Source organism: Natator depressus, chromosome 19, assembly GCF_965152275.1.
Source record: "Natator depressus isolate rNatDep1 chromosome 19, rNatDep2.hap1, whole genome shotgun sequence".
NCBI classification, from domain to species: domain Eukaryota; kingdom Metazoa; phylum Chordata; order Testudines; family Cheloniidae; genus Natator; species Natator depressus.
The window spans coordinates 14,359,181-14,378,867 of record NC_134252.1 but is presented as its reverse complement, the minus strand read 5'-3'; the positions used below and the strand labels follow the sequence as shown (position 1 = coordinate 14,378,867).

Here is a 19,687-nt window from a genome sequence, read left to right as displayed (position 1 = left end):
ACTGCTAATTGGCTTAAAGATAGAACAGCTCCAAGCCCTACAGACCGAGGGAGCACATTTAGTGTCTGGGAGCAGCTCTTCTACCTGTCCAACCCATGGCTGAGTGACTGGAGCGACTTGCTGTACTTGTGGATGAGGAAGCAGAGGGCAGTCAGCCTACTTGAGCCACTCTGGGAGATCCTTCAGACATAAGTCTGTCTCACTTGTGGAGCAAGTAGTTGATGGAAAATGCAGCAGCTCTGAACACAGATACAGCTGTCCTCGCCAAGAATGGCGCATAAGGCAAGGATGATGATAGTAAAACCTCAGTTTGTCTCTTTTGATATGCTCTTGCTTAAGGTGTTCCTTGAGTCTTCCTGCATGCAAAATATGTGACCTGTGAACCCCTTCCTGAAAATCCCATTTCCTGATTTTGCACAAGGAAAGTCATTATTCAGGCCATCCTTATGCTTATTTCTTTTCACTTCAGTCTCTACTGACTTCCTGTCCTGAGCCCAGATATGAAGAGAATAGACTGGGCTGCTCATGGGAGCACCAGGAACTCACTGGTCTAATACAACTTTAAAAACCTAGATCAGAAATTTCATCACCGAGGCCTACCTAGAGTGACTTAGAGGACTAAGAAGTCATTTTGTGGTGCTCAGTTCTACTGTGATATACACTATAGAAATGCTTGTATATAATACAGATATTTCTACTCCCATCATGCTGCCCCTCCGTACTAGTGGTATTCCAGAGTTGTCTTTTCTCCCATGTTCTTACCATTACAAATCAGACACTGAATCCTCACCAGATGTGACTTTAGAGTGCAGTTAGGAGTGTGTGTGTTCCCTCAAATCTTTTGCTTTCCCTCTTTTCCCATTTGCTTTAGGATTTTATTTAAGGATTGCTACAAAGATCCACTTGGTTCTGAGGTAATCCCCTGAAGATACAGAAACAGAAGCATCTACCTACCTTTATGATTGGATTTCTGTTTCTCTTTTCCCTAATTCAAGAGATTTTTTCCTTAAATTCACATGGCTGTAATTTCCTAGGACACTTAAGCTTTTTAGACATCCAGGAAAGAATTTAACGTAAGCTTTTCTGTGGAATTACCATTAGAGAACATAGCATTTCCTTATCTGAGAGCTTAGTTAAAGTTAAAGATGCAATCATGACTGCCCCCTTGTGGCTATGCGTGTAATTATGAGGCCAATTAATATTTTTTTCCCCTCCAGTACGGATTCAGACTGAAACTGCCACATCTAGGGTGCTTGCACGAGGAAGAGGTTGAAATGCTGGTGTGATGTTCATTGCTCCTACTCCTGCTGGTTCGTCCTGAAGTCCTGAAGTGATAACTTGAGGCCCCTGGGAAATAAAGATATTTCTTCCTGCATTGTGGCTTTGGTTGTTAGGTGCTGCAGGTTCCTCTTTTCGCCTCTCCTTTTTAGCTGGACACTGCCACCCACTATTTACCTATCTTAGTCCAGTTCTGGACACAATTAGCTGTGATGGCTGATATTTTAAAGGAATTCGGGGTGCCTGGGGAACGATGGTAGAAGCTTGCACGCTAAACCTTGATGTTTGCAGGTGAGAGGGGGAACCACAAATGAATGGCTAGTCAGTGAGCTTCAGATTTGCTAAAACTGACCCTGCTATTTCTCAAACGAATAGTGTATCTTACAATGTTTTTCTACAATCTTAAGAACATAATGTTGCATCTTACAATACTTCTTAATTTTTACTTAAATTAATTTTCTTATTATAAAGGTCCAGTTTCTTTGTTACCGTGCACTTTTTATAGGATAAGCACGAAGGTTGATATTTGAATAATTTGGTTATCGCTGTACTATCCATTTCTTTTTAAACAGCAGTGTGCAGGCTTTTTTTAGGTGCAGTTAACTTTGAAGCTAAACTGGCCTGTTTATGATAGTAAGTGTTCACTGTTCTGTGTACTGAATGTGCACTCTGTGCTAGTACAATGTAAAATGTTTTTCATTTTGGCAACTCTCATAAACATAAAGTAGTTTACAAGACTGTAGGATACTGCATGCATGTATCTAAACAACAATCCTCTCTAACTCCTATGCATCTTACAAGGCCCTGAGGAACTGAACATTTGGCTCAGCCTACTCTGATTTTCTGTCCCCTTTTCACTATGTTGGCCTCTTTGAAACGCAGCCTTCCTTAGCTGTACACTTTATGAACTTGATGAAAAATCTCTGCAAAGGGTGCACCGTGTATGACATTCAAAGGGTCATAAATTAGGCAAATCAAAACCAATTTCACTGTTCCAATCCAGGGTGCTTGCAGTGAAGACTCTCTCTGCCAAATTTCAGCTTAAGAAATGTTCCGGGGAAGAAAAGGGTTGCAAGACTCTTTGATAATGTAACGTGGTTTTTTTCATTTCCTTTCACCAAACCTGAAAATATTCCAAAAGGTGAAAGTTTCCAAAAGTTATGAGTAACAGATTGCAAGGGGTTAAAACTGAAACTCTTAAGTAATTTTAGCACTCCAGCTATAGCATTGGCTGCTGTTGCTTTTTTCTTTTTTTCTTTTTTGCACCTTCTGTTTGAGGATCTCAAGTAATTTTATAACATGTTCATTGAGTCTTACCCAGCTCACAGGATGTTGTATTATCCATCTTCTACAGACAAGGAAACTAAATCAGGTATTTTGTCCAGTTATGAATCAGGGACAGTGCTGGAATACAAATTAGGACTTCAGCTTGCGTTTCCCTGCTCTTACCACTTGACTAAATTTCCTCTCTTTTTGAAGACAGCTCGACTAGAAAGTCAGTTGCAGAATTCATTATGAAACCATTTAATTAGTTATGTTAATTGAGATGTATTATAGAATCACTTGCAACTGGTGAAGGAAACCCCCAGAGGACACCGGAGACTTTAATTCCTCCAATTGGTTGAGTTTGCTGCCTGTCAAGAGCAAGATCAACCCATCAGGAATGTGTGTGCTGGGACCCAGTTAACAGGTAAACGTTCCCATCTTGGAGTTTTGTTTCCATAAGCAGGATGTGGCAATAGAGGAGAGGTGCAGAGTGTCAGACCAACTTTAAACAATATAGTTCTTGCTATTCCTGTTTAAATCCTATAACTTGGACTGCCATAAAATTGACACGCCTGATTAGTAGCTACTTGACATGGTTCTGCTGGAAAAGCAGAACTTAGAATACTGTCCTCGAGGAGGGGGAATTATCACTACCCTGGAGTTTCACATTCTCTAGCCATCTAGTTAATGTGAGTGGAGTACCGTGAGTGCTCTGGGGACATGATATAATGAGTTGCCCTCTCTAAATATACTCTACTTCATATGCTCCTAGTGACCTGATCTGTGAACGACTGATCTGCTTCCAGTAGGTTTGGCTGGAGGTGGATGGCAAGAATAACTGAAACTGTATATCCATAAAAAAATACTTTCAGCGCTGTCCACTTTGTATAGAGTAATTCAGTCTTCACTTCTGGACTTCCTTATCATTATGTTTGTAAATGAAGGGAGGGTCGGGGCTCAAGTGAGGTAAAAAATGAAACTGGGTTTCTATTAAATATTTTAATAGAAAAGCGTGTTTTTAAAAAAAGGGGGGGGAACAAGGAGTGATCTTAATATATACTGGTTAGTTGACAGCAAAACAGATTCACTGTTTTTTAGTGACAGACTTATTCGTGAATTGACTGCATCTTCACTGTCCCAGTCTGTTTCTAACAGTGAGCCAGCAGGTGTTCTGAGAGGAATCATGATTGTTCCACCCCAGAGTTGGCTAAAACAAATCTCTTCTATTCCTCAGTTCATAGTGAATGTAGATAGTATCAGTGAGTGGAATTGTACTTGAATAAAACTACCTTTAGTTTGCACAGCTTCTTAAACTTCCATATAGAGACGCGCTTCTTGCTATGCAAGAACTGGCCGTTATACTTGAAAATAAGATTTTAATTGAATAGGCGTTTCTGGACTTCCTTTTGGCAGCCCTACTACTCGCACGTTGATCTCATTTGGGAATCTGCTTTCATAATGATTCAGTATAAAATCAGTAGGGCTGTCAAGTGATTAAAAATATGAATAACGATTAATCACGCTGTTAATAATATAATAGCATTTATTTTAATATTTTTGGATGTTTACATTTTAAAATATATTGATTTCAATTTCAACACGGAACACAAAGTGTACAGTGCTCACTTTATTTTTATTACAGATGCTTGTAAAAACACAAGAAATTATTTTTCAATTCACCTATTACAAGTATCGTAGTGCAATCTCTTTATCATGGAAGTTGAACTTACAAATGTAGAATTATGTACAAAAAATAACTGCATTCAAAAATAAAACTGTGTAGAACTTTAAAGCCTACAAGTCCATTCAGTACTACTACTTCAGCCAATTGCTCAGACAAATTTGTTTACATTTGCAGGAGATAATGCTGCCTGCTTCTTGTTTACAGTGTCACCTGAAACTGAGAACATTGCACTGTTGTGGCCGGCGTCGCAAGATATTTACATGCCAGATGTGCTAAAGATTCATATGTCCCTTCATGCTTCAGCCACCATTCAAGGGGACATGTGTCCATGTTGATGACGGGTTCTGCTCAATAATGTTCCAAAGCAGTGTGGACTGATGCATGTTCATTTTCATCATCTTGAGTCAGATGCCATCAGCAGAAGGTTGATTTTTCTCTTTTGGTGGTTTGGATTCTGTAGTTTCCGCATCGGAGTGTTGCTCTTTTTAAGGTTTCTGCTCCACACCTTATCTCTCTGATTTTGGAAGGCACTTCAGATTCATAAACCTTGGGTCGAGTGCTATAGCAATTTTAGAAATTTCACATTGGTATCTTTTTTGCATTTTGTCAAATCTGCAGTGAAAGTGTTCTGTAGTGAGGCGGTGTGGCCTCCCTCTGAGCCAGAAAGGGAGGAACTACCCTCTGTGCCCAAGTGGGTGGAGCAAGGTCTGCCTCTCCCTCCCACTGGAATTGGGTAACAGGGAAAGGAAGTATAACGGGCAGGGCTTCCAGCTCAGTTGGAGCTGAGACACGGAGGGAAGCAACGAATCCTGCTCGCTCCTGGCTGCTGACTCTGCTGCTGAACCCAGTGGTGCCCTGCCTGCCAGAGAACTTGCATCTGCCATGGACCTGCCGGGACTGCCATTGGCCACCTCCCCAGAAGAGACTGAGGATGCCCCACTGATCCAGGTATACCCCGAGGGGAGGAAGAGGCCCAGGGACAGCCAACCTCAGTCGGGCTGTAGCTCTGCCTGAGGCATGGTCACCATGTTGCAGCTGGAATCTCCGCTGACCCAATGGCGGACCACTCCACCACTGTTAGGTCCTGGGGTCGAGGTCTGGTGAAGTAGGGTGGGTGGGCCCAGACCCCACCTGTCACCTCACCCCTGGGGTGGCAGCCTCTCCTCGCCAGATCCAGAGGCCTTTGTTTGTCGGTTGTCTGCCGGAACTAGGTCGTTTGACCCCTGGGGCTTTTGCTCTGGCTCTGCATCAAAAGCCCAGAGCTAATTGACTACTGGGTTTGCTCTGTGCCTGACTAAGAACCCAGAGCTTTATTGACTCCTGGATGTTTGCTCTGCCTCCGCATCCAGAGCTCAGAGCTAATTGACTGCTGGGTTTGCTGTGCTCCTGCTTAAAGCGCCCAGAACCCATATACTACTGGGTTTGCTTGGCCCCTGTTTAAAGGGTCCAGGGACTAAAGACTGTTGGCTGCTCTGCCCTGGGCTAAGGGCCCCAGAGCATATGGACTCCTGGGAGGCCCTGTCTATACCTAAGGGCTGGAGCCCGTTGACTATTGGGGATTTAGCCCTGTCTGGGATGCTAACACCTATTTGCTAGTTTTCCCCCAGATACCAGGTGGTGATCCCAATGGCATAGTGAGGCAGCATGGCCTCCCTTTGACCCAGAGGGGGAGGGACGACCACTACAGTTCTTAAAACGAACAACATGCTGGGTCATCATCTGAGACTGCTATAACATGAAATAAATGCAGGTAAAACACAGAGCAGGAGACATACAATTCTCCCCCAATGAGTTCAATCACAACTTTCATTAATGTATTGTTTTTTAAACGAGCATCATGAGCATGGAAGCATGTCCTCTGGAATGGTGGCCAAAGCATAAAGGGGGGGCATACGAATGTTTAGCACATCTGGCACGTAAATATTTTGTGACACCGGCTACAAAAGTGCCATGTGAACACCTGGTCTCACTTTCAGGTGACGTAAATAAGAAGTTGGCAACATTGTTTACATTTACAGGAGATAAACTTGTTGGTCTTAGCAATTGGCTGAACTAGAAGTAGGACTGAGTGGACTTGTAGGCTCTAAATGTTTACATTTTGTTTTTGAGTGTAGTTATGAAACAAAATTAAATTTGGAAGTTGCACTTTCATGATAGAGATCGCACTACTGTACTTGTGTGAGGTGAATTGAAAAATGATTTGTTTATCATTTTTATAGTGCAAATATTTGTAATCAGAAATAATATAAAGTGAACAACTATACACTTTGTATTCTGTGTTGTAACTGAAATCATTATATTTGAAAATGTAGCAAAACATCCAAAATATTTAATACATTTCAGTTGGTATTCTATTTGTTTAACAATGCAATTAAAACTGCGATTAATCCCGATTAATTTTTTTTGAGTTAAATTGTGTGAGTAACTGTAATCAACAGCCCTAAAAATCAGCTTATTTACAAAAGTGTTTTTTTAAACCTTAAACCAGCAAGTCACTTTCCATCTCTGCCCTAGTTTCCCACATGTAAAATAGAGGTAATGATACTTATGCTCATTTCTAACGTGCCTTGAGCTCTACTGATGAAAACACTGTATAAAAGCAGGAGTGGTAGTGTTGGTATTACAGCAGTATGGAATTTTTGACATTGGATTCCATTTGATAACATACATCCTCTTTTAATAGATGATGGCTGCCAGCAGCAATACGGCTGAGATTTGTTCCAAAGGGACTCCAGTTTTGGTGCATTTTTTCTTAGTGCTATACTCTTGGTCATGTGCAGCCCATACGTGCCATGTTGGGTGTTCGTTATACAGGTGCTGATTTAGCAAATCACAGGCTTGACTTCAGGCATGTGGTTAACCTCATCCATATTCAGCAAAACACTTAAGCATGTGTCAAGTGAATCCAGCGCAATGTTGAATCTGATTGCATTGCATTTTGCTTAGCAACTTCTTTAATACTGTTGTCAGAGCCACTAGAGTGCAACAGAGAACTAATGGAGTGTGCTAGAGGTGATATATAAAGCATCCCTTATTTTCAAAGTAAAGCCACTGCTAGAAGCTTGTTAGAATCATTTTAAAAGGGTCTAAGTAAAATTGCATTTCCTATCTACAGCACAGTGTCCCCTAACAATCTGTTCATCCACCTATCTCCTGGCAAGGAATCCCTCGAGTAAGCAGAGGTTGCTTGCTAACCCCATGTACAGAGGTCATTTCCCACTCTCATAGGCCCAATGTTTTCTGGGTCTTAATGTGTCTAGACTTCGAGGGGTATATATTTAATATCAAACTACTCACATCAGCAGCTTAACTCTACAGAACAGAGCCAGCACAGCTCCCAGAGGTCCTTTATCAGTGATCCCTGTTTAAAATAGTTACCAAATAGAATGAATTGAATAACAGCCAATGAGTATTAGAAAACAGGCAAATTGGGGGGACGGTGTGGTAGAAAGGGGGATGTGTAGTCTGCTTACTTGAAAATCCTGCAGCCAAGTCATGCAGTGCCTAAAGTGGTAAGATTAAAGACTTCTGTGAACTCCATTCCCATATACTTGGACTTCTTCTGGTACGTACCTTTTGAGTGCAGTCCTGAAGGAGGAAATGTGGCAACAAATTGGAGGATTCTAGGGTATAGTCCCAACTGAATCACTGTTTCATGATGTATGTGACCATGGCCAGATGATTGCTTTCTCGTAACTCAGCATGTCCAGATGGACATTAGGGAAACACAGCATATTGTTTCACAGAGGATCCTGCTTATCTGACCTGAGCTTTCCTGGAATGGCCTCCAGGAAGACAGTGAAAGTGTGCAACTGTGGATTTCCTGATGCTGTGTTAAAGCAGAATGCGTTGATACCCCACCCCAAGAGTTTAGGTACAATAAACCACAGTAGCAGGCCTGACTAGAAAGTTTGATACTTTCACTTTATAAATGTCTAAATCAGGCTAATAAAATCTTCTAAAATGACTTGTTTGAATAAAAACGAAAGTTTGAAATGGAATAGCTGGTCCCCGAGTATCACTGGTATTCGTAGTAGGTTCCAGGAGTCTTTTGGGAGGAAAGAAAGAGAGCATGGTGGTATCAGAGTGAAGTATCACTAGTGTAAATTAAAATCTTCGTTTCTTCTCCTCTTGTGAAAGTTTGCCTCTGATAGCTGCTGAGACCCATGCCCGTCTTCCCTGCGCCTCAACCTCCTTGAATGCAGGTGTGGAGGGATGTTTGGAGGACAAGATGGCAGTAGTGATCTGTTGGTGGGGGGAAGCAAGGCATGGCTGGGATCCCACATTAGATTTTAAGAAAGTAACTGAGTTGGGTTGTTCACATAAACTATTAAAGTGCGGATAGTCTCATCAACCCTGCCCTCTTACATTGGTCCTATACCTACATGTCTTATTTGCATTAGTTTGTCCCATTGGAATGAATGGAACTACTTGTAAATAAAGATCACAGGTCAGTTGCTAAGGGGATCTACAAATATGGCAAAAATCTGTTGGCTGATAAAAATATCCTGTTTCCTGGCTGAAATCTGACCTTTCAAAAGTATGACAGAAACTGCTTGTCTGCATGGCAACCAACAGAGTGGTAGTATATAAATGAAGTATCTGTATACTTACTGCTTTAGTTTAATCTGATATCTTAATTCCTTCACCTGCCAACCATGAGGCATTTTACCGGCTTGGTGTGTGTGTACTATCTTCTTTTTGCCATCTCGGATCTCTAACCAAGCATCTGACAATGAATTAATTTAAGTCTTGAGAGAGCAAAAAGTCATTTTTTATGACTTCATATTAAAATTGTGTGGTATCCTACAATAAACTAGACACAGAAAACTGAATAAGGCAATAGATCCATCCCTGAGTTCTGCTGATGGGAGCTTTGCTCTTTCTGACAGAGTAGTTGTCAGAATTACCAGTGGGGGTTGTGGCTGTGTAGTAATTCTGAATTAGGAATCATTGCAGATGGCATTACTCAAAAGGACACTTCAAGTCAATGATGCTTGGTAACTTACTGAAGGCTTCAGGGCACTATATCAAGAGTCCAGAGGCAAGCAACCCTATAAAATTTACATAATTTCTGCATAAGCACATCGGGAGAGTCATGCCTCATTCAAAATGTAGATGTTAATTCACAATAAACATATAGCCAGTAACAATTACAAATGGTCTTGATTAACAAGTCTCTACTAGAGTTGTGTTAAAACCAGGAGAGTAAACAAAAGTTAGAGATATTAACAAACAAACCAAAAAAAAAAAAAAAACCCTACTAGATCATCCGGTTAATCTCCCTCGGGCTAGTGAAGGGTTGCTCTGTAGGACATACTGTATATCAGAGAAAACTGTGAGGCTACTAATATTAAAGATTTAACACCTATTCCCTTCAGAGTAAATTGCATTAATGGTTTAGTGGGTGGCCTTTCCTTTAGAGGAAGGAGACCAGACAGTCTGAATATAGTCGATCCACTGGGAATGTGGAACAACCATACAGCATTTCTAATGTCCCACTTCTGCTTCAGTATCCTAGACCAATTCTGTCTTTCACACCCAGAGGTGTGTTGGTACAATCGCAGCAGCCAGTGGGGAATGAATAGGGTAGGGTAAGGAATAAGAATACACGGTCCATAATAGCAAAGAAAAAAATGCCTTTTTCCTTCTGGATAAATCAGCTGAAGCCAGGTAATACTGACTGCTAGCAATGAGGGATAAAGGGGAGAGCTGATGCTCACAAATGGAGATGCAGTCTATTAGGGGATAGGGTCAAACTTCAGATTGGTTTTACTTGTGACTATTACAGTTTCTAAGGGGCACATCTTTTCTACAGTATGGAGTATCCTGCTGGCAGTGGATTCAGTGTTCCATTGTTGCGGTGGTTTGAAATGGATTCCTAGTGTCTTTGCATGGGAAGATATGTACCATGGAGTACTGCTCTATGCAGGATTCTGAGACACCAAAGGAGAGTCAGGCCAGGGATGGGGTCTGGATCTGCAATTACATGGATCTACTGGCCATTTCCTCATCGAACAGGGTAGGCATGTATTCCAGCTATAGATGTGCTGACTGATGGGGAAGTGTCTGTATTCCATCCCCCTTGCAGGGACCTTCTTGCACCAAGTCTGTTTGCTATGGCTTAGTGCAGGCAGGACACTTTGCCTTGAAAGCATAGAGCCTTTGATAGTATTGGTCACGCAGAGAGAGCTCTTTGGAAAAAAGGACTGAGATTTTTATCTCCAAATTATAATAAGGGACTGAACTGTAGTGCCAAAGGCACCTGGATACTTTGGACTACATTTCAGTTGTGATATACTGGACAATGACATCTTCATAAATATCTGCAAAGTGGTGTGATACCAGTGTATGGTCCTTCTACTTCCCCGTGATATTAAATTATGTCCTAATCACAGCTCTGTCAATGAGCTGAATGCTATTTTGCTCCTTTCTGGAAGAATGCAGACGCTGGTGTAAGGAAAGGAGAAGTGAAAACCTTTTTGTTATCTATGTCCTAATATAAAATAACTTTCCATGACGAGTGGGGATGGCCATGTTAATGACCTATTAAATGAGCAGATGCTTTGGAAATGGTTAACTATCTCCCGTTTCATTGAGTAACACCAGTCAGAAATCTTCAAACTGAGTCCAGATTTTTAATTTATTCATGACATTTTAGTAGTGTCTGTTTTTAAATTGTCTTCTCTCCCGTGTTTACTAATACATTTTAGCCTCCCTCCCCTTAGGATATTCATCAGATGCTACAAATCTAGATGTATGGTAAGTAATATTAGTTTTTCATTCTCATGTTTCCGAAGAGCAAACTGGACTCAAATTACAGTGTAGTTTTGTGTTTTGTTTGTATATTCTCCCCATTACTGTTTTTAGGCATTCTTGAACCATCTCATCCAAATAATTGTTCTGTTCATCTCCATGTCAATACATTCACCATTTGAAATCAGGCTAGATCAGTTAAATTACATCTTGGATAAGCTTTGAATTTATATTGAAAAACTTCTAAAATATTTTACAATTAGAATTTGCATGTTTCATTTGAATAATGTAACATCATTCTGGGAGGAACATTGAGATGCAGAAGCGGAAATGTGATTGGTAATATCACAAACAATTTAAGCAGGCTTCCAAAATGGGTATAGTTTTCGTCTGCTTTATGCTGCACTAAATTGCTTCCCAAAATATATGGCATGACATTTATGAGCCACTCTCTTGGGGGGGTGTGTGTGTGTGTGTGTGTGTTTACTAAAGCACAAATGTTTAAATTTTATTAGTGTTGTGTTCTGCAGTACATTCAACAAGAACAATTCAATAACAGGGAAGCCGCTGCAGTGAATCTCTGCTTACACCAGGCTTAACTTTGGTCCAGTAGCTCTTTATTTAAAATAGCCTGAAGTAGAAGGTTTAACTTGTGATAATGAATTTGATATATTTTGTCTTAATTTCTCTAGTTTTGTGTAACAATTGAGCTTCGTTGCACATTAATTTAGGAAACCAGGATGTTCCAATGCTATGTTGTAGTAGTAAACTGACAGAATGTGCTGTTTGGCTGAATGCCTTCTGCCACCCAACAAGTCCACCAAATAGCAGACTGTTTTTCACTCTAGAGTGGCTAATTGCTATTAGAACATGACTCACAATATTTATGTTTAAACAGTTTTACTTTTTGGTGGGTGAGAGGGTTTATGCAATATATCCTTCCACTTTGAAAACTAATTCCTAGTGGAAGGATAAATGAAAGGTAGAGGAAGTTGTATGCATCTTCCATTTAGTATTTTGAATGTTACATTCATTTAAAAATCTTTCTCCTTTTTAACTTTCTAGGTTGCCTGAATTCTATTATCTAGGAGCCTAACCATAGTTTGTGGCCCACAGTCCTTGCTTTGTCAGAAAAATTTAAGCTCCCATTTACTAATATTAAAACTAATTCTGTTTGCAAATGTAGAAAATTAATTTTCTGGCACACAGAAGCATCTTCAGCATCTAGCTAATCTTTTTAAAGAGTTCACACTGTTAGTTCTTTAGTTGTGCAGGGTTCAGCCTTAAACAACTTTCTGTGGCAGGAAACTGGGGAACTATTTCTGCTATTGTAGATTATTTTTGCTTAATTCCCTTCACTGGAATGGTAATGACTGGGAACTTCAGCGTGCACTTATAATGTATCACTGGGGAGCTCACTCTCTACCAATAATACTGCAGTACTAGTGCAAGTGACTTATGCCATGCAGGAGGGGATAGAAGGAGGGAGAAGGCAAAGTAGAGTGAAAACCCCACCACCCTCCTCAGCGAAGTACAGAGTTCAGCGACTGAGGAAGGCTCAGCTTCCTTACTGTGTGTCTGATTAGGATTGTGAGAGGGAAAGCAGAGCCAGAGTCATTCCTGATGTCTCTTTGTTCATGACCACTTCTTTAAGACTTCCATGCTTGAAGTAAAGCCTCCTGCCTGTGCAACACTCTGGCTTTGAACCTCCCGAATAGCGAAGACACTATTGCATGGGCGCAGACCCTTGGAAGGAGAGAGTAGGTGAGATCTTATTGCTACTTTCCTCTTTGGCATGAACATCCATTAAAAGGGCAGGTGTTTTGCCTCTTTGGGCTCTGTTGGCTTGATGTTAAGTCAGCTTTCCAGGTGGAGGTCTAATAAACTGTTCGACAGATCAAGTGTACTGACCCGTATCAACCAAACCTTACCTACATGGTGAAGGGAGTGGGTAGAGTTCTACTGGAACTTCAGAACAAAGTGTTTCCTATGATTCCCTTTGTTTTTCTCTCCAGATCTAACGTGGTTCTGACAGTATGCGTATTTGGATCTTCCTGTGTGTTTTGATCTTTAGCCCCTCTCTTTGTTTGCATTTTTGCGGCCCATATTTTCTGGTTTAAACCTCTGCTCATGTTCTGTTTTTCAGTTTGACCTAAGTTTTTTGGATACAAAGTGGCTACAAATATCTTCTGCTTCCAAAACCATTACTAAATGACCCCAATTTGTTTGTAACCTCCTCTCTTACGCTTTGTAAAGCAAACTAAAGGCCTGCGGTTCTGAGGAACTTACTTTCTGATAGTGATAGGAACTTCCTTTGCAACGGTCACTGAGCAAAAATACTGAAATAAGCATAGAAATGGAGGAGGATAAAAACCATCAAGGTGCACAGGTGACCCACCCTTTCATTTTAGGGAATACATCTACCTGTTTCTGAGGCATGATCCATGCTCCAAGAGAAGATAAACCTCTCCCCTCAGGCTCCTGCCACTCTATCTTGCAGGAAACATCTTCCTCATTCCAGAATTGTAAGATTTTCATGGTGGTACTTACTCATGACTACATAATTAAGCATCTGGTTCCATTTATATCTAGAGATACTATTGGCTTCCAAGGAATTCTTCTTTTTCCTAGAACCATGATAAGGTGGATTTTGTCAGAAAAATTCCAGATTGAATCTTGTTTTTAATTTCTAGGGGATCCACATGTTCTGCTGCTTGCATTTAATTCACATTTAATTCATTTGAACCTCTATCTGGGATATAGGTAGTACTTCTACTAAGCAAGAAAAATCCCCCTGTCCTCCTCTGTAGCTTCCTGTCACCAAAATAAGGTCATTTAGAAGACCTTCTCCAAATATGTATACATCTCTGTGGAGACCACACAGCACTTAGATACTAAATAAATAACTTTCTTTGTTTATAATACCCCCTCTGTTCCTCTTTTTTTCTCCAGTTAAACAATGAACCATCACACACTCCGCTGACATTAGTAAAGTGAACTCAAAATCCTTATCCCTGTCAGTACATTTCATAAACAGGTTGCTTCACAACTGTTAGATCCACAGTATTGGATTGCTCCCCTACATTGCTCAGGTGTTACACAGCTTTGTGTGGGGGCAGGGCTGTTTGCAAATTCTGGAACCCTTGTTCAGTCTGGATTACATCTTTGCTCTGCATTGTGTAGAGATGGGAGGACTGAGGCAGCACTGGTGGATCTGTGACTCTGCAAATCCATCAGCCATTGCTTTTTCCCAGAGGAGGAGCACAGCAGATGCAGAGTGGCTTAGTGGGATGGAATTGTGTGACTTGGCAAGCTCATACTTCCCCAAAATTCGACACACTGAAGTTTTCTCTGGTTGTCTTCATCTTGCAGAGAAACGGCCCCATGTTGTGAATCACAGCTGCTAAGTAGTTCTTGAGGAATCATAAAATTAATAATTTCTGCAGAATTGGTGATCGTTCTGCCTATTCACCCCTTGTGATTATACTGACTAGGTACAAGATGTTCTGTCAGTAAAGTCAGTAAATTATGTTGTTGCCTGCTATCTTTAATTTTAGTGTCATGGATTGTGCTTGTCACTGAAAATCCATTCCACGGTATTGAGTAATTCTCTGCAGCTCAGGTGCCCCCTCAGCCTCCTGTGGTTCCACCGGGCTCAACTGGAACTTTAAGGCCTTTTGGACAATAGGGGATTTAGCTAAAATTTTTTACTGTTCAGTGTTTATTAGTTCAACTGTAGTAGAGTCCGATGCCACCAAACCCCAGTCTACAGTAGGGCTCCCATCAGTGCAGCTTGATAAAATTCCTTGTGCATACAAGGCCTGTGAGAAGTGTTGTGGAATACCATTCATTCTGTCTTCAGAAGTGTTAGGAAAGACACTACTTACTGAGTCCAAGATTGTTAGATTGCCTTTTATTGGTATTGCCATAGTGCTTAGTGGTCCTACTCATGGCCCCGGACCCCGCTTGGCTGGGTGCTGTACAAACACAGAACAAAAAATGGTCCCCGCCACAAAGAGCTTGCTATCGAAGTAGAAGGCAGCAAATGGGTACGGACAGATTGATGGGGGTACAAGGACACAGTGAGACAGTAAGTGACAGTAACCAAAGTAACAATCTGTTCTATAGCTGATCTTTTAGTGGTCTCACATGAGATTTCCAGTGTACAGCAGGAAGAACACAAGCAGTAAATAGTCTTTACACCATTCCCAGACCTCCCTTTCTGATTTCTACTTGGAAAGTGGGTTAGTTGGTTGGTTTTTTTAAGCACACATGCCTGTTAGTGTCTAGCTCAGATTAAAGTGTTCGGTGTTTTTCCTAGTTCTTCATACTACACCATTTCAAGATAATGCCTAATTAGATACAAAACAAACATTTTATTTGTTCAACTACAATTTTGGCTTATTTGTACAACGCAAAGACCCCACATACATAAGGTCTGCCAGTTTGTTGTACAGTAGAACCTCAGTTACAAATACCTCGGAAATTGAGGTTGTTCGTAACTCTTAAATATTCATGACTCTGAAGAATCATAGAATCATAGAATATCAGGGTTGGAAGGGACCCCAGAAGGTCATCTAGTCCAACCCCCTGCTTGAAGCAGGACCAATTCCCAGTTAAATCATCCCAGCCAGGGCTTTGTCAAGCCTGACCTTAAAAACCTCTAAGGAAGGAGATTCTACCACCTCCCTAGGTAACGCATTCCAGTGTTTCACCACCCTCTTAGTGAAAAAGTTTTTCCTAATATCCAATCTAAACCTCCCCCATTGCAACTTGAGACCATTACTCCTCGTTCTGTCATCTGCTACCATTGAGAACAGTCTAGAGCCATCCTCTTTGGAACCCCCTTTCAGGTAGTTGAAAGCAGCTATCAAATCCCCCCTCATTCTTCTCTTCTGCAGACTAAACAATCCCAGCTCCCTCAGCCTCTCTTCATAAGTCATGTGCTCTAGACCCCTAATCATTTTTGTTGCCCTTCGCTGGACTCTCTCCAATTTATCCACATCCTTCTTGTAGTGTGGGGCCCAAAACTGGACACAGTACTCCAGATTCGGTCCCTAGTCTGTAGCGGTGCATTGGATTCTTCCATCCTAAGTGCAGGACCCTGCACTTATCCTTATTGAACCTCATCAGATTTCTTTTGGCCCAATCCTCCAATTTGTCTAGGTCCTTCTGTATCCTATCCCTCCCCTCCAGCGTATCTACCACTCCTCCCAGTTTAGTATCATCTGCAAATTTGCTGAGAGTGCAATCCACACCATCCTCCAGATCATTTATGAAGATATTGAACAAAACCGGCCCCAGGACCGACCCCTGGGGCACTCCACTTGACACCGGCTGCCAACTAGACATGGAGCCATTGATCACTACCCGTTGAGCCCGACAATCTAGCCAGCTTTCTACCCACCTTATAGTGCATTCATCCAGCCCATACTTCCTTAACTTGCTGACAAGAATACTGTGGGAGACCGTGTCAAAAGCTTTGCTAAAGTCAAGAAACAATACATCCACTGCTTTCCCTTCATCCACAGAACCAGTAATCTCATCATAAAAGGCGATTAGATTAGTCAGGCATGACCTTCCCTTGGTGAACCCATGCTGACTGTTCCTGATCACTTTCCTCTCATGTAAGTGCTTCAGGATTGATTCTTTGAGGACCTGCTCCATGATTTTTCCAGGGACTGAGGTGAGGCTGACTGGCCTGTAGTTCCCAGGATCCTCCTTCTTCCCTTTTTTAAAGATTGGCACTACATTAGCCTTTTTCCAGTCATCCGGGACTTCCCCCGTTCGCCACGAGTTTTCAAAGATAATGGCCAAGGGCTCTGCAATCACAGCCGCCAATTCCTTCAGCACTCTCGGATGTAACTCGTCCGGCCCCATGGACTTGTGCACGTCCAGCTTTTCTAAATAGTCCCTAACCACCTCTATCTCCACAGAAAACATTGTGGTTTTGTCAAATGTTTAGGGCTGAACAGTGACTTAATCCAGCTTTGATACATTACTATGCAGAAGAAAAATGTTGCTTTCCCTTTATTTTTTAGTCGTTTATGTTTAACATAGTACTGTATTCTCTTCCCCCCCCCGGCTGCTGCTTGTGTACTTCCGGTTCCAAGTGAGGTGTGTGGTTGACTGGCTGGTTCATAACTCTGGTGTTTGTAACTCTGAGGTTCTACTGTACGTTTACGTTGCTTTTTACCTGACAGTTGTTTGCCAGATATTTCCTTTGGGAGATCAGTATTTTCATTACTAATACCTAATAAAATCTGCTGTGGAAGGGAGGCATTGGCTACAGAATGTCGTATTCACATCTTTAGAGGAACAAAGTGGTTTCCTGGCCAAACTTGGGTGTGAGGCTTAATCCATCCACGTTATTTACTGACAGTTGTATATCAGACTGTATCTACTCATTCAGCACCAGCCTCCTTTGCCTTGATGCAGCATGGGTCATCGCAGATTTTTCGGTCTGGGATGGTCTTCCTTTATCACTCTCCTTTAGAGCTGCCTTATCTGTTATGAATAGAATCTAAAAAATCTCTTCTTCCTTGTGTGTCCTTTTTATAATTGCTGTATCCTTCTGCTATTTAGTTTTAGAATTTAATTATTTCCAATTCATTGTTTTGATAGCTTGGTTTAGCAACACTACAAATAATTGGAATCTACGCTAAAAGTGGAAGCCAATATTGTGAATGTTAATGGTAATTAATCAAATTTAAAACCTCTGTAATGTACTAACATGAGAAGACTTGGATGCAAAGTGCATCTTTTGCTTGGCTAATATCTTTTTTCTATTGTTTGGTGGTTTTGCTATATATTTTCAAAATCTTATAGAAATGTGTTTTTTTAAGAAGTAATGAAACAACATTGTTGAGGTGCAAGCTGATAACAGAGAATGGTAAGTAAGCAGTAAAAAGCCTTTCCCTAACATTGTCTCATCTTAAATTCCCAGAACAGTGTGTGAAGTGTATGGGAAGCAGCTGAAATCAGGATAAGATCTAAAGAACAATGCAAGGAGAGCTAGGAACACATTTTTAGCTGTCTAGAGGGTGCATGGTCTGGAGCAATGAACACTGTTTGGAATTAAGGACTTGGTCTACCACTGACCTGCTCTGTGGCCTTTGACAAGTCACTTCACTTCTGTGCCTCAGTTTCACCATCTGTAGAATGTGAATAGTGCATATCCACTTATCTCACATGGAAAGCACTGTATAGGTACCTATTTTTTTTCCAGGCAGTTTGCGCACATGTTCAAATTAGGTATCACTGCCTGCCTTGTGGTGAGAATGCAGCTTTCTACCACTGATAGGTGGTTAAGGACAGATAATTAAGTTCATTGAAGTTTTAAGGCAGTGTTTGCTGTGATTGCTGTGAAGGCTAATGAAAAGTGACTCTGGCAAATATGTCAAGATTCTCTAATGTTTATACAAGATTTGCATAGACTGCTCATTTGTAGGGGACTTCCGTTTAAATTTCTGAATTGCTGCCCTCATACCTATGAAAGTGATAGGTCTTGTTGATACCTGACTATATAAACGCTTTTTTAGAAGCTGAAATGTTTCATGAGGAATAATGAGCCATAAGAATTTGAGAGTAGGAAAATAACATATCATTGGTACAATCCCATATTTCTTTTTTACTAGATCTTGTATTTTTATTTGCTGTTCTAAATCAGTCATGAGAATTCAGACTACAAAGGAAGAGATTCAGGAGAATATTGTGGATACCTTGATGCAGGTTAAACAGAGTTGCTACAAGAATTCTCAAGTTAAGAATTAACTGCTAGAACAATGTATTCAATCTATATTTTGGAAGAAAAAGGCCTTTGTCTTGGAATACGTTGGTACTATTAAAAAGGGACAAATGACAGCTAGTAAAATGATGCAAAAATAGCATTGTTTAGACTGCTGTCCTCTTCGAGGAACTCCTGTACCTGCTGATCAGACAGTATGTGATCCAAGAAATGAACTACGTGTGTATCAAAATATCAGGTGGGTGTTGTAAGTGTATTTTACAGTCTTCTCTTTTGTAGTGTATTGAAAGCTATGCATGTGTATTGTATGTTTTTATTGGTCCTTCTTGTAATTGCCAGTTTCCTCTAATAAACATCTCTCTGAAGTCAGTATTTTGTGGCTGTTTTCCAAAGGTCTGGGTGTTTTTCATGTCACCTGCTCTCAATGCAGCACCCTTTCCCTGCTAAACCAAGAGAAGAGGACTCCTCTGTCATAACCATTCATTTTGGGTTGGAACTCTGTATACGAGCGCTCAGCTTTCAACTAAAATACTTTCCACCCTAGTTTTCAAAAATCATGTAGCTGGTTTAGATGTTCTGAAGATGTATTGGCTCAATTCAATTGTGAAAATATCAGTAAAATTAAAGTTTATCAAGTGATTCCTGTGGAGCATGGTTCAGTAACTTTGGCTATTTTGGGGGTGGGGGGGGGGAGAATCCCAAAAACAAATCAAAACAATTAAATTCAGATGTTCTTGGTTGAGATCTTGTCTCTTTGCCCCAATTAAGGGCCATGTCCTGATTGGAATTACCGTAGTGAAAAAGAAAGTCAGTTACTTTGAACTTACACTAGTGACTGAAAGAGGAATTTAGTATCCGCTTGGTTTTACTGTCAGCTGCAGTGGTGCAATAATAATAATAAAAAAAAGTTAATCAAAATACCTGCCGGAATGCAGATATCCACAACTGCAACACTC

At 41.0% G+C, this 19,687-nt stretch overlaps 1 long non-coding RNA gene across 1 annotated transcript; it reads left to right on the top strand.

The window, feature by feature from the left end:
• The first annotated feature begins 10,192 nt into the window (after window positions 1–10,192).
• LOC141974655 (uncharacterized) lies at window positions 10,193–19,217 on the top strand. The gene is made up of 3 exons (XR_012635789.1): window positions 10,193–10,250; window positions 10,957–10,990; window positions 18,622–19,217. It is a non-coding gene; the product is annotated as an uncharacterized LOC141974655 (long non-coding RNA).
• Window positions 19,218–19,687: the final 470 nt, after the last annotated feature.